The sequence below is a fragment of the Dermacentor andersoni genome, chromosome 8, assembly GCF_023375885.2.
Source record: "Dermacentor andersoni chromosome 8, qqDerAnde1_hic_scaffold, whole genome shotgun sequence".
Classification (NCBI taxonomy): domain Eukaryota; kingdom Metazoa; phylum Arthropoda; class Arachnida; order Ixodida; family Ixodidae; genus Dermacentor; species Dermacentor andersoni.
The window spans coordinates 91,398,018-91,412,618 of NC_092821.1; the positions used below are offsets into that span (position 1 = coordinate 91,398,018).

At 43.8% G+C, this 14,601-nt stretch overlaps 1 protein-coding gene across 4 annotated transcripts in view; it reads right to left on the reverse strand.

Annotated features, from left to right (window-relative positions):
* LOC126529486 (uncharacterized) overlaps positions 1 to 14,601 on the reverse strand; it is a 63,840-nt gene that overhangs the window by 24,197 nt on the left and 25,042 nt on the right. For 2 of the 4 annotated variants that reach the window (XM_055069797.1, XM_055069796.1), the window contains exons 6-7: positions 10,713 to 10,735; positions 4,255 to 4,281 (exon numbers count right to left, since the gene is read on the reverse strand). The gene's annotated coding sequence lies outside the window, so the exon portion shown is untranslated. The remainder of the gene's footprint in view (positions 1 to 4,254; positions 4,282 to 10,712; positions 10,736 to 14,601) is intronic. The other 2 variants (XM_050177073.2, XM_055069798.1) reach the window with 1 other exon arrangement.

Consider the following 14,601-nt stretch of genomic DNA (forward strand, 5'->3'; position numbering starts at 1 on the left):
TATAAAATGAACCGTCGTGATATCATAAATGCCTTCTCAGAATAAACACAATGCTTTGAAACATTCTCACTCGGTATGATCCTTGTCGCCGCCCCCTCCCCCCAGTTCGCCAAATTTTTTTTCGAAAATGTTATGTTTCTGAACAGATACCATTGACGCTTGTCGCTATCCCTTTCCTACAAGGTTCTGATATTACTAGGGAGAGCGGTAACGTAAAGAAAAGAACAACTGGACGTTGAGACAGGCGCTCGTCCTTCTTTTTTTTCTCGTCGCCCAGTTGTTTCTTGTTTTTTTTTTTGCATAGTGCCTCCGCTCTCCTCAGTAATCATGACATACGAAGTATTTTTGGTTCGCTTGTGTGTTACCTTTGTCTTGTGTCCTGTTTGGTGCGTGCACGCTGGATTTTCATAATTGATAATTCCTTCTACATACCAGCTGGCCCAAGAGTCTACGCTTATCATATTAGGCTGGATGAAACATACTGCAGCCACAATAATCATACCCAAGGACGTGCTAGTTTCGAACACGTGCTACATCAAAGACCTGCTAGTTTGTTAAAAATCACGAGAAAAAACATGTCGAAACGGGTCAAGTTCGCACTTGCATAGTACTTTTTTTCGTACGCTCTAAGATAGTTAGGTTACCTGGAAAAGTCGATGTGTTAGCGCCAACAACGGAGGCTCACCGCATCAGCGCTTAGCTTGGTTCATCAATTGCACAGCGCATTTCCCTCTGCCCATCCATACTTGTATAACGTCCGTGCAATTTCTCAAACAAAAAGTTAAAGACGCAGACTCACTTGGTAATGTTTAAGCTCGCTGTACTACCTTTTCAATACACACACACGCACACCGACACACACACAATGCACACACACACACGCACATGCACGCACATGCAAATATACACATGCTGGGGGCGAGAGAGAGAGTCAAGATAATACAAAATTAACTCCGGCTTTTGAAATTTTGTTCATATATGTGTCTGCCGTAGCCGGCGAAGAAGGAGCGCTTTTAGGAACGCAAATAAAGAGTTATGGTCCTCCTGTTTCCCTGGTCAAGTGTTATGTTACAAATTTGCCGCCGTTGGACCGGTAACCTGGCGCTACTTGCCTGAGCCACTCCGATTTTGCGGGGACAATGTGCACGGAAATTACAGTTTCCCGTGATAAGCCGGTGAACGTCGCACAGTGCGTCTACGGGAAGAGCCGTTCTGTTCGATTGAGCACTGATCATATTGAACTGTTACTACTGCAAGCACGGCTTCCTGAAGAGCAACGCTGGCCACGGCTTTCAAGATTTCGATGAATGATCCTCAGCATGACGCAGAGGTCGCGCGTTGCTGCGAATTTCGCGATGCCACCGCAGAAAATCCCGTCTTCACGAAAACGGATGTAACCTCTGATCACCACGATTCAGAGGACCACAGCGCAAGTGCACTGGTGCAAAATATAAAAAGTGCAAGTAACGAATAGCCTGCATCAGTAGCAACTACTAAGTGAATGAGTGAGTGAAAACTTTTATTGAGTCTTTTAAGAGTTTTGCGGTTACGAGGTCTCCGTCGTCTTCATCTTCTTGGCGCTGGCGACTTGAGACTTCCCTTCAGCAAGGGTGGGCCCCTATTCCAAGGCTCCACTGAGTCGTGCTGCTTCGCTCGCGTGCTGCACTAGGGCCCTTTGGGCCGTGAGCTCTCTGCTGGTGAGCCGACTCTCCCATTGCTCCACACTCGGGTGTTCGTGTTGTGGAATGCTTTGTTGCGTTCGCACTCCCAGGTGATGTGGCAGAGTGTAGGTGTGGCACCGCACCAAGGGCAGGTGGCCCTGTATTGTGTCGGAAACACCTTATTGAGCACGTGTAAGTTGGGGAAGGAGTTTGTTTGTAGTCTGCGCCAGCTGGTCGCTTCCTCCTTTGTGAGGGCTTTGTGTGGTGGCGGATATCTAATTCTGGTTCCTCTATATTAGTTCAGGGTCTCTGCGCATCCCCCCTCGCAAGCCTGTAGGTGGGTCTCCGGGGCATTAGACCGTCCTGCTCGGAACGCTTCGCCTCGAGCTAGGCTCTCTGCTCCTTCCTTCCCCCCTATGCCTACGTGACCCGGGATCCAGATTAGTTTGTGCCTGGGCTTTTCCTTCTCGGCGGAGGTGGCTCCGCTGAGTATTCTGAGGGCAGTTTTGCTGATTCTGCCCCTCGTGCAGTTCCTGCACGCCTCTTTTGAGTCCGTCAGTATGTTGAGAGATCGGCCTGTTCTACAGCCTTCCGCTGCCGCCAGCGCTACGGCAATCTCCTCGGCCTCCGCTGTGCCAGCGACCTTGGCCGTGGCATACGTGATCGGGTTTCCTTCCTTGTTAACCACTACCGTCGCGGTAGTGGTTAAACATTTTTCTACAGTCAAACTCTCGGCTAATGAGGACAACACCTATGCAATTTGTTAGGCCGGAGTGTACGACTGGTCGGGCACGGGAACTTCCCAGGAATGGCTTGTTTTTTACGAGTAGGCCTATGACAGGAATTGCTGGCAGGAGGACAAAGACAAAGTTATGAACATACGGCTGTACTTATGAGGTAGTGCAATGTCCTGGCACGAGCTTAGAGCTTCTGAAAAGCTCAACGCCCCTAGAATGAGTGAAAACAGATTTTCTATTTATTTTGGTGAGAAAAACCTTAAAAGCTTGGTTAAGGCTCTATCTTACAACTCCGGGCCGTTTCTTCACAATTTCTTCGAGGAATAGAGACAGCTGCATTTATCTGACTCTGCTCTACTCCTGACTTTGGCGATATGAAAAAGTCCAGGGGAACGCAAAATTCCGTCATTTCTGATCGCAACAGATCAGTGCACAAGAATGGTGGTGGCACGGCCTGGGCAAGGAAGAGACAAACAGTGCCGTAACCCTCCTTTACAGAGGCATATTCTTGGATTTGAGGGTTGTAATATCGGACAATGGAGCTGCATTGCTAAGCAGAAGGATTCAAGAGTGGGCAAAGAGCTGTGCCGTCACACCGCGGTGCTGTATGCCCTATCACCCGCAGGGAAATAGAATGACGGGGATGGTGATAAGCCATTCGAAACAATTCATGCCATTGCATCAGTTATGATTTCTCGATCACAACATAACGCCTAGAGGGCCAATTCCCACGACTTCGAGCACTGTTCGCCGTATGTTAAAAGGTATAGGAATCCAGGAGGGGGGAGGCCTAGAAGCGGCTCTGGCTTATCACAACAGGACTCATACAACTAGCCTTGGGAGCAGTCCATATTTTGCTGCCTATGGTGATGTTCAAAACATTATGGCAGACAAAAAACGTGAAATTGCAGACAGGCAAATAGTGAATGAGCGTTGCAAAACATCAGAGGAGCGATACAGCAATATATATGTATATAACTGTAAAAAAACATTGTAGGATAAGAACACCGCAATGTTGCGTGCGCGTTCGTCTACCGCCATTCTTTTTCTTATCCCGCGCCCTTCCCGAACCAATGACACTCGTCTTAGTGAACCTGTCAGCGACCCGAACACTGCCAGCGATGAGGGGTGGCCGCCTCATTGAATGCGAGGGGACTACCCTTAGCCCCCAGCTCTCGCTCGAACTTTTTTTGCCTCTCTCTCTCTATTGTGTGGGCCCATATATGAAGAAACGGTTTCCCAAAAATTTACTGTGTCCCTTGAAGAAAGTCGCGGTGCGCTTCAACACTCAAATGAACAATCGTGCACTGAAATCAAGCAGTCTACTAACAATTGACGAAAATTGGCGCGAAAAAAAAACAAGGGACGAGAATAACTTCACTGAATGCGACACTGCCTCTCTACGAGAAAGCTACACGATACGAGCGCAGAGGTGTTGTCACGGTGTTGTCAAGGTACAAAGATAGAACTGCGCGGGAGATTTCTGAAGCACTCTTTATTCACAAATCCGGTGATATGTGCGTCGCGAAGCCGTCTATGATGCTGCATGACTGTTGAGTTCATTATTGAGCCGCGAATTCTTAAGCTTTTCCGCGAGTCTGTGCCATGATACATATTTCTATTCCTGAAGATAAACTACAATTGCTAGTAAACTGCGCTTGTATCGTGTTTCTTTCTCGTGACCTTTTTTTTTCCATCTCTTTTTCGTCAATATAGAATACCAACTCGCCCAGCATTCAGTACATCTATACTTACTACATTGGGCTAGCATTTCTTTTTACGTTATCCGACCGCAGAGAGCGCCAATAACTAACAAATAATTTTAATTTGTATCAAGCCACTGAGTTCGTACTTACCTTCGTTCGTCTCATCTATATACATGTCTACAGAAAAGGAAGAGAAAAAATGAAATTTCTGTCATGAAATTGAACATTCAAGGAATAACCGTGATGCCTTCATTTTTTTTATGCAGCTACTTTGCATATTTCGGCGTGAGCATAGTTTTATGGCTGTTTCTTTTATGCTGTCTGAGACGCGTACTTCTCAACTAGTAACATTTCTTGCAGTTTAGTGTTCATAACAGCGCTCACAGTCAGAATGCCGGCGGCTGAACCTGTTCAAGGTGACTGTCATCTTGCTATCTCCCAACCTTCACGTTAATGTTATATACTCCCAGCAGAGGCATGTCTTCCACTCGAGGACTAGAAGAAAAGGTGAGCTCTTGCAACTTCCTTGCGACCTGTCGCGTTGTGATGACTATGCACACATCAGAAAGTACACGACACCATCATATGGCAATAGAGGAAGGCTGCAGATTGTCCTGCTTCAAGGCAGGATTTTCTTAAATTTGTGTGCGGAACCTTAGGCGCCGGCTAAAGTAAACCAACCCGCTTGACTGTAGTAATGTGCTTAGCGCACTCCGCTCAGCCACCGATAAATATATCTGCATGTCAAAGGAAAAAAAAAACGTACAACTTGACCGTAAGCTCCTTCGTCACTTCGCATGATTAGCCGCAGGTCTCCGAACTCACGTAACAATACAAATAAATGTTGAGGCTTATGGCACTATTGCTAGGCTTCTAAATGTAATGTCAGGGGAGGTCAAGTAAATAAATATTGTAGTGCCCAGTTTCAATTGAGCCGGCTCTGCCTTCACTTAGACAGCGACCAGATATATATTTACTGGAATGAACTGAGCATTTTTTGAAGTGATGAATTATCCCTGGTAAACAGTCCCCTCTACGTCGTGTGTGGTGGAGCCACTTATAAAACGCCATACATTATTATCGTTTCGTCCAATTCTTCGAATGATTATATGAGACATTTTATTGTGTTCAGCTGAATGTGCCGTCACATGTTAAAATATTATTTAATATTGTTCTACTCGAGCAACAGTCAGATGCGCTTTGACTCAGTCCTTCTGCCCAGCCGGTACGGCCCTGCTTCAACCTCTCCGCCCCAAAAAACTTTTAGGCTTATTCTACTGGTAACGCGCTGCTATCAGTAGTCATTCTCTCCAAATTCAGCATGATGTCAACAAGGGCGTATGTTGCGAAGCCATTGCATCCTATGCTGGCGCCGCGTTGTTGCTAGAACAGTCACAGGAATAAAGAACCGCAGAATAAAAGAAATAATGGTTTTGAGGTTTTCAAGGCATTACCATATCTTGTCAGAAATAAACTCCAGCCCAGAATGTCCATATTTCAAATCCTTCAGACGTATATACGTATCAGAATATCTTCTTCAAAACTGTATTTCTTCTGTATTTATTTCTGTATTTCTTGAAAGGCGATAATTCTATTTGAAGTAAAATATCGGTAGCTCAGGGCTTTGTTATTAGTTCCTGCAGTTTCAATGGTTTCTACTTTCCAGTCTATGCATAGTGAAAGAGAGCTGCAGCCTTCCTTTACCCTGCTTTAGAGCTAATTAATTCAGCATACCTACGTACTACGGAGCTTTAGTACCCTGTTTAACTTTGTACCCCTGTTCCGAAAAGATTGATGCGTCTGCTAATGGCGAAAGCACAACCCTGCCAGTATGGGAGCTCATTAGGCTTGTAGTTTTAGAAACATATGCGCTACGGGTTTCTCATTGTTACTATACCTTGGCTAGGATTTGTCTGCGCTCTGTATCTCTATGTTAAACGCACACAAGCGTCATTTTAAGATAATTCGACGCGCGAAGGAAAAGGCAAAAAGACAAGCATGGCCGTGCTTCAAAAAAAAATGAAATCTCCTGTTTGTAAGATGTATACGAATAATAAGGTTTATCCAGCGCATACGGGAAAACAGTTCATAAAATATTTGTGAGCTTTGCAGCAGCGACATATATATATATATATATATATATATATATATATATATATATATATATATATATCACATATCATGTAAACATATCATTTTAAAGATCTGCTTAACGAGACGCCGCTGTGATTACTCATTAGGTAGATTTAGTTTTTTAGTAACTATCTCGTGGTACATACTTTATTTTTCCGCTAATGCCGCACTATTTTATTTCACTGCTTGCGTTGGGTGGACTCCTGTATTTTTGTTTACCACTGGCCTTGGGTTACCTTGGCCAGCGCTTCTTGTTGTGTTTGTTTGTTTTTCAGTGTGTTTTTATTGAACGCAGTGATGCCACTTTCCCGCAAATATTTAGCCAACTCTAACAAGAACAAGTTCCACCATTCCGTGAACACCAGATGACCAAATGGCACTTGACGTGTGGTCCGCGCTTGCCGGCCTCGTTTGATCACTGACATCACAGCGCGCGGTTGCGTTCTTTGGCATTAGGCTTTCGTGACTTGCACAAGTACGCAGATTTTTTTAAATATGCGTTGCGTTTATATCAACGTGTCGTTCTTGAAACACCCCTATTTACTCAACACAAAAAGCTTAAAAAGAAGGCGGATGTCCTTACGCGGCTTTAACTTGGTTATTTTTGATAAATGCATTCATAAAGGCCATCAACTGAGACCCTCCTACATAAATTTCCGAATTACATATGGGGCGCTTATACAAAAATGCGCATGTCTCAAAAGGGCATCTGGCGTCGAAAGTTATACGCTGTGCGGCTTTTCCATAAAGGGGAGGATCTTTTTATAATAAGACCGATTATGTTTGCTTGGAAGGAAAGTTGGTCGAGTATAGCAACGAAACCTTTCACTATCAATTCAAACCCTAACTACAGCCCTTTTCACATATGAGTGCGGCCGTCTTTTGTTTCTCAACTTTTCCTACATTGTCAGTCGCTTCAATGTATTAGCCTAATACAAACAAACAAAAATTTGCAGGCGACTACTGAAGAATTTTATGTCAACAGAGAAACAAAGAGTTGAAATGGGCTCGTTAATGTAACGCTTTGTTGTTATAGCAATCAATCTTTTTAACCCCTAAGTTAGGACGCAGTATATTTTTCCTGAAACTCTGGAAATTAATGGCGCACACAACTTCGGCGCCATTGCTACTGGCAGTATTCAATAAGTATTATCAAGTATTCTGGTATTCTTGTTAGCATAGTTAACTATGTTGTACACAAATACCACACGGCTGTGAAATAGCTGATTGTTTTTATAAATTGACCTCACTTAAACATTCAAAGCTTAACGTAAACATTCATGTAGCGGTGTAAGTATTCAGGACGAGTTTAAATAGTACTCATCTGTCAGGTCTTCCGCAAACATGCTTATATCACGTACCCACAGTCACTTGGTCGGTCTAACTATACTCGCAGGTCGTTACCATGTACTGACCGTTTTATCATTCTAAAGTCGCATCACCAAAGAAAAGATGGCGAACAAAGCATAAATATTTTGACAGTAGTCCGAAGTATCCTTCATTAAAGAGTGGAAATTTTATTTTTTTACTGGCTTTCCACTCTCCTTCTTTCAATGGAGCCTACGTCAGAGGAGGAGTGTATTGTATAAATAAATGGAATCGCAAGTAGTGTACTATCGAGTTCTGCTATTAACAATTCAAATCTCTAAAAGGTATGAATTTTAAGACATTATAACAATGGCAGCAGCGTGCTCCATCCAGAACTGTAACAACGCTCGAGCCATACCACTAACTTAAACATATTCAAAAAGCTTCCCCTCTGCTTATAACTCGTTATTGGGGCGTTCATGGCATATATATTTTTCTTTTCTTGGTTATTTACTATAAATACACCGCGTGAGAAGTTAAGGTGATGAACATATTTGGTGACAATTCTGTCTTGTGATGACGACAGTGCACAGATCTACCAAATGAAAACTGGAGCAGAAGAAATAATAATTCCTTGTACATTTTTATGGCAGAATCCCAGTACAAATATATTTCAAAGCGCGTGGTTACACATCCGAAAACGTGTGAAATATTACAGCGAAGCGGTATATGGCCGCAGTTCTGTGAATTTTTGTTTTACGTGAGCAAGAACTATCATTATCATGGCGCAGATCCGCGTAAGCATTCATACGCCCGCAAGCAAGCAAAAAATGCAATGGCTCATATCCCAGTACGGCAGAGGCTATAAGCACTCAGCAAAGTGAAGCGAACTGTGATTAAATTCTTTCTAATCACGCATATAACATACAGAACAGCATATCGAAAACTGTCCTCATCAATGGCTCATACCCCCGTAAGCAAGCAAAAAATGCTATGATCATAGTGCCGTAAGGTTCATGGCTACTCACTTTGCGTGAATTAGCTGCGATGACACTAATCCTGTTGTCAGTGATTTCAATGTGGATGTGTCGCTGCCGAAAAGGGAGTGGTTTACGCATTCCGCGTTGCAGACATATCCCTTGCGATGCCACACCGATCCGGCCAAACCGACCACCCAGAGGTGTATGTGCATCGATTTGACAATATCAAAGAATATGATTGCAGGTGCGAGTGAAATAATGACCACCGATCAAGTGAAATGAGTGTGCGTACCTTTCGTCAAGATGACCACCCAGCAAGACAATAAATGAGTTCGTACCTTTGTTCATAATTGTGTGTCACCGCCGTATCGTGTGCTAAACAGCTTCGCTGGTCAACCACCTTCACAGAGTGGAATGACTCATGATTTTTTTTTGCTTGCCACAAAAGAAAAAATGTGAGACAGGTCTTGTAATGCAGGTGTTAGCACGGCGGCTTTTATGAGATATAGAATATACGTTTTCTGATGAAGAGTGGGGCCGCATCTTTTAGGAAGAGAAATTGTAAGTTTGAGGGAACGTTTATTCTATAAAATTTTCCTCTTGGGGGGGGGGGGGGGGGGGAGAGCATCCCTCTTTCTTTAGTTTGAACATCCCCGAAATATTGCCTGTGGCAGAAATCCAAACTTATTAGGTAAATTTCTTGTAGCAGAAGAAATACCAGATCGAGAAATTCCGATGTGCAAGTAGCCCAACAAAATAATAAACCTTCTTCTTGGGAAGTTCGTGCGATTTGGAAAACATGCTTTTAGGGCGCCAAAGAGACAAACGCAAGGGACAAACACACAAACACACAAAACCCCAACTACCAACTGATTTATTGAAGTAGGAGGGGAGGGGGCCATGGTGCAATTCCTGCCACGCGCAACATAACAGAAATCACCTGCCATTCAAGCATTATCTCTGCCGATATATCTGTGCTTCAAACAAGTGCATTATCAGTAGCATACAACGTAACTGAGGTAATGCTCACACACGTGGTACATTTTGTTTTGATGTAGCGTGCCTCCAAGGGTTCACGAGCAGTTTTATAACCGCTCCTATCCACTATGGCACAGCTACTAAAGTATGGCTCACACGGGAAGGAATTGCAATGTGCGCTAAGCTGTGCACCATCCGGCATATTTAGTTTGCTGGAATGCTTCCTCAGTCGATCATTCAGGCATCAGTCCGTTTGGCCTTCACACGACTTTCGGCAGCTGAGAGGAATCTCGAACCACAACCCCACAGCTCACAAATCGCGTAGCGTGCTTCTTCGCGCAGCCTTGTCTTGGAGCAGTCGTGTTCGGTCCCCGATACACTAGTTCAGCTATATAGTCGTACCACGAGTACTCAGAGGCAAGAATGCATCTACTTCATTACAATCCCGAGACTAGCCCGACATTCTAAACGTGCATTCGCAAACTATGCAAAAAGAAGCATTTGCATTCTGGCTTAGATTGGCCCTTGCTTCTACATGAGCAATTTCGGTAAATAGTTTAATGGGACACTGATGTAATCGGTAGCACATTCCAAAGACGTATTATATGAATCTGGTGCTTTTCTTTGGATTGGCATTGAGCACATGTGCCATATCTCTTGCGCCTGACCTCAATATCCGAATTTCGACATGTGTAGTAAGGTGAATGAGAATACAGAAGGCGAATTAGGAAGCATTTTTACTTTCTGTCTTGCCACTGTGATTTTTCATGCACATATTTCATATCCCTTCAGAATGGCGACCTGCAGATACCAAAGTACCGAATATAATGAATGCATCTTTTAAGAAGTTTATTCGAGCTTTAAACAAACACTGTGAGTTAATACGAAGCCGCGCACTTTGCGTAGGCAGCTATTATCTGCATTTGGAGTCAAAGTCTTATGCTTCCTACATTCTGAACTTTTTCTATGTCCAAGTTCGCCTAATGAGGTGTTATATGTTTAATTCGCGGTTCTGCCAGAGTTTGGTCCTTCCCCATCGCCAAAACGTGACGACGAAGTATTTGTGCTACTGAAGTTGCAATAAAAAACGCAAATAAAGGAACAGTAGAGGGTACTTCAAGCCTTTCTCAGAAATTCTTTGGTGAAATTATTGGCTACGATATATATAAAGAAGTGAGACATAGATTTCAGCAAGGACCGTCCACTCACCACTTGGCTTAAATATGTCCGGCCTATTGTAAATAGAAGAAAAACGCAGTTAGCTTTGCTGGCTAAAACGTAAAAACGTAACACCAATGACGGGGGAAACCTTGTTTCCCCCGTCAATGGTTCTACGTTTTCGGTTCATCATCGACACCGCAGGCACATTAAAAATTTTAGAAAAGGATTGGTTCTACTCAACGTCACATACTTGTTCTATAATTAAACTTTATTGTATTTCCTTGACGAAACATCGCCGCTAAGGCTGTATCGCACAAAGTTGAAAAGTAGGCTCTTTGTACGGGGGGACATTATGGAAACGGATTATTTCTGAGGTAAATTTTTAGAAACCATCAAGATGTCTATAAAAACACTTCAAAACACGGGGCGTCATTGCAAGTTGTACATGGGCACTGCCGCCATGATAAAGATTGCCTGTCTTGCTAACAATCAAGTGGTCATAATTTTGACGTTGACGTTGATATAAGGTGAAGAAGATTTGTTGTTTTGCAGAATCAAAATTACTGAAAATATCCATTTTGGCACCCGACAAATAATGATAATATATAGCGAATGAAAACATAATGATTTGTTGGCCATGCAGCCACGAGACAAATGCTACTTGTTCCTATGTACCAAAAATTTAGCAGACGAAGCAAACATGTCGAAATTATATGGAGCAAAGCTTTAGTCGAGTGTTGTGTGTCCAACCAACTGCGAGGCGTCCGATTTGCTTACTTTCATCCTATGCAGCCTGTAAATATGTTTACTTTTATCGACCACAGGGCTGGTATATATACGGTATCTTTATTTTTATGCGGTGTACCGGGCTCACAAGTTCTTCCGACATTCCAAATAAAGTAGGCGCATGTGGAGTATTAGACATCTACGCTGTGAGGTCACGAGTACCAACGCGGAGTATGACGGCTTTAAAGGGCGGAATGGTGATAAACGAGGGCATGCACAGATAAGTGCCCCTAGCAGCATTTATGGATTCAAATCAATCAAATCAAATCAAATTTATTTCAACATACAACTGATGCTGAGGACCATGCGCAAAAAACGAACAACGTTAGACGTGGTCCATGGCCCCGTTTTACAGGCAGCAACAAATGCAACAAAGGATGAGCACAGTTAAACGCAAGAGAATTGGAAAAATATGATTTCCACACTAATAACTGTGAAACATTCTTCAGGATAACTATGAAGAAGTGCTAGAAAAAAAGTAAAGCACACATGATGAGTAATTCTCATAAGTACAGCAAGTCATCAATTCATCACAAAATACAAACAAAAAATAATCACAACAAATGGAGTACCATGCAATTCACTATTATAGGACACAACATACGGAATATTTCGTACAGTAGCATATAGAAAAGGATTTAATACGCACAGTACAAAAAATCATTATACAAGAATTGCACTCACTTATTCTACAGGGCGTCCCAGCTACTATGCATGGAGTTTTAAATAACGCCGAACGCTCAACGCGAATAAGGCAAAGCGTATGTTTATAAACTGGTTGGGAAATGGGTGGAACCTTTTTAATTGTATTATTTATTTAATAAATTAAATAATGAAATTATAAATAAAGGCGATTCACTAACATGTTAATACCGTCGAAATTGTCTAAATGTTCATTTGGATGTTGTAAAGTATCGTAAGAAACGCAGATATTGCTCCCAACAACGTGCACACATGCATTTACATTTTTTCGCCAAATTGAACAAGCAGCAAAATACAAAAAATAAATATTAACTGACTACGCACCTGTGAAGAATACCAACGACATCAAAAGCATCTCATTGGGAAAGCGAACTGTTCATCTGCCACTGGACCGAATGGCGGCGATAGCAGCATGACACGGCAGTTCTTTCAACGCCTCCGGAACGGCTCCCGAAGATTATTGCGTATCAAGAATAATAAAAACGTTAATATGAAGGGTGGGTTTCAGATTAACCACTCGCTTTCCCACTGACACTATTTTATGGCGCAGCCTTTGCGTGCGCAGAAGCTCCCAGTCACGTGGTATACTTTTTTTTTTATTTCACGTGTTTTCCCCTATCTGCCAAACAAGTAGACACGCGATGTGTGGCTTGCTAAAACCGCCTCTTTACGACATGTCGTACGATTCCCCAGGGTCCCTTGATCGACATTTCGGCGATTACCACAAGAATAAAGAGCTATCGCTTTTATTTATTGATTGAACATCATTGAATAAAACTTGTTGGAGATTTTTTAAGGAGACGCCAAACAACATGTATTTAGCGTTATTTTAATAGGTTAAGCAAGGTTGGTTTTCTTATAGCTTTTTTTTTTCGCTTCGTGCATCAAAGCGGGGGCGCCCTGTATACTTATTGTTCGCTGGACCGTTTCCTCTGTAGCCTATGCAAGGTGCAACGTATACTTACATACATAAATTTCGATATCTGCAGCAGTTCTTATAGAAAGATTCAGTGTGCGAGCATAAATGTCACCAGCCATTCGTTTTATTGCCGTGCATCCTCCAAGTGGCAGACCTCACGTCAGACTCGGTTAGGTTCGGTTTTAGAGGCACTCCAGAGGAGTCAGTCATAATCCCGGCCCTCTTTAACCTCGCCATGATCAGTCTATCGAGGAAACTCTCCGGGATTGACGGCATTAACTACACCATATATGCAGACGACGTCACCATATGGTGCAGCGGTGACAGCGATGGACGCTTAGAGGCTGCGCTTCAAGAAGCCATCGAAGTCACGCAAGACTAACTGAGACCTACCGGTCTCCGATGCTCGCCGCGGATATCGGCTCTACTATTTACAGGCCCAAGCACACGGCTCCCAAACCGAAAAGTTGGAAACATCTGGAGGACATCGGCATCACTCTAAGGACACGTGAGGTCTTGCCTCATCCCATTGTGGACTCTCTCCGGGTTCTGGGTAGGACGATTGAATCGGATGGTTCCAATAACGAGACGGTATTGATGTTCACCAAGAAAACGGACAACGCCATCAGGTTGATAAGAGGAGTTACCAACCGGTTACAACCAGGTTACAGGACTACTTGCAACCTTGTCCGGTTGGTTCATGCTTTCGTGATGTGTCACTTTACTCGTGTCACGGCCATGCACAACTGGCAGAGGTGGGAACCGGACAACCTGAACGCGTTGATCATAAAAGCGGTCCAGGGAGCCCTCGGGCTTCCCATGTACACGAGCTCGGAGTGACTGCTGCGCCTCGACATGCGCAACACGCCAGAAGCGATAGCGGAGTCACAGGAGAGGGCGCAGTTTACCAGAATGACATCCACGAGTGCCGGGAAAGAACATCCTGAGAGATCCTGAGAGAACATCCTCAACGGAGATCGAGGCTAGTTTCTACAGCATACCTCGCGAACAGAGGCAGTACATTACCATTGCCACCATTCCTCGGAATGTCCACCCCGAGCACAACGTTGGCAGATGAAGGGCTAGGGCTAAAACCCTCCTGGAAAAGGCGCGCAGTTGCGGTTTCGTCGATGCAGTCCGGTACCCGGACGGAAAGGCGTTCGCTACAGCCAGAGTCGATCAAGAAAGGAAAATCACAAACTCCTCATGGTCCGGACGACGGCTCCCGAGGTTGCGGAACAGGCTGCAATAGCATTGGAACTGCTGGGCGACGGGAGAATGACAATATACAGTGACTCGAAATCAGTGGTCCGAGCATTCCAAGGGCACCGTCTCGAAACCAGTCTTGCGGATACTACGGGATAAGGAAATCAAGCAACACACGATTTTCTGGTTCCCCACTTACATGGTACCGATCAAGGGCGTCAACCTCAACGACAGTAGGTATCCCCGTGCCTCATACAACAAACTCACAAAGTATTTTATGTGGGGAGGCGGAAGTATCCGCCACTGCACAGTAAATTGAACAAA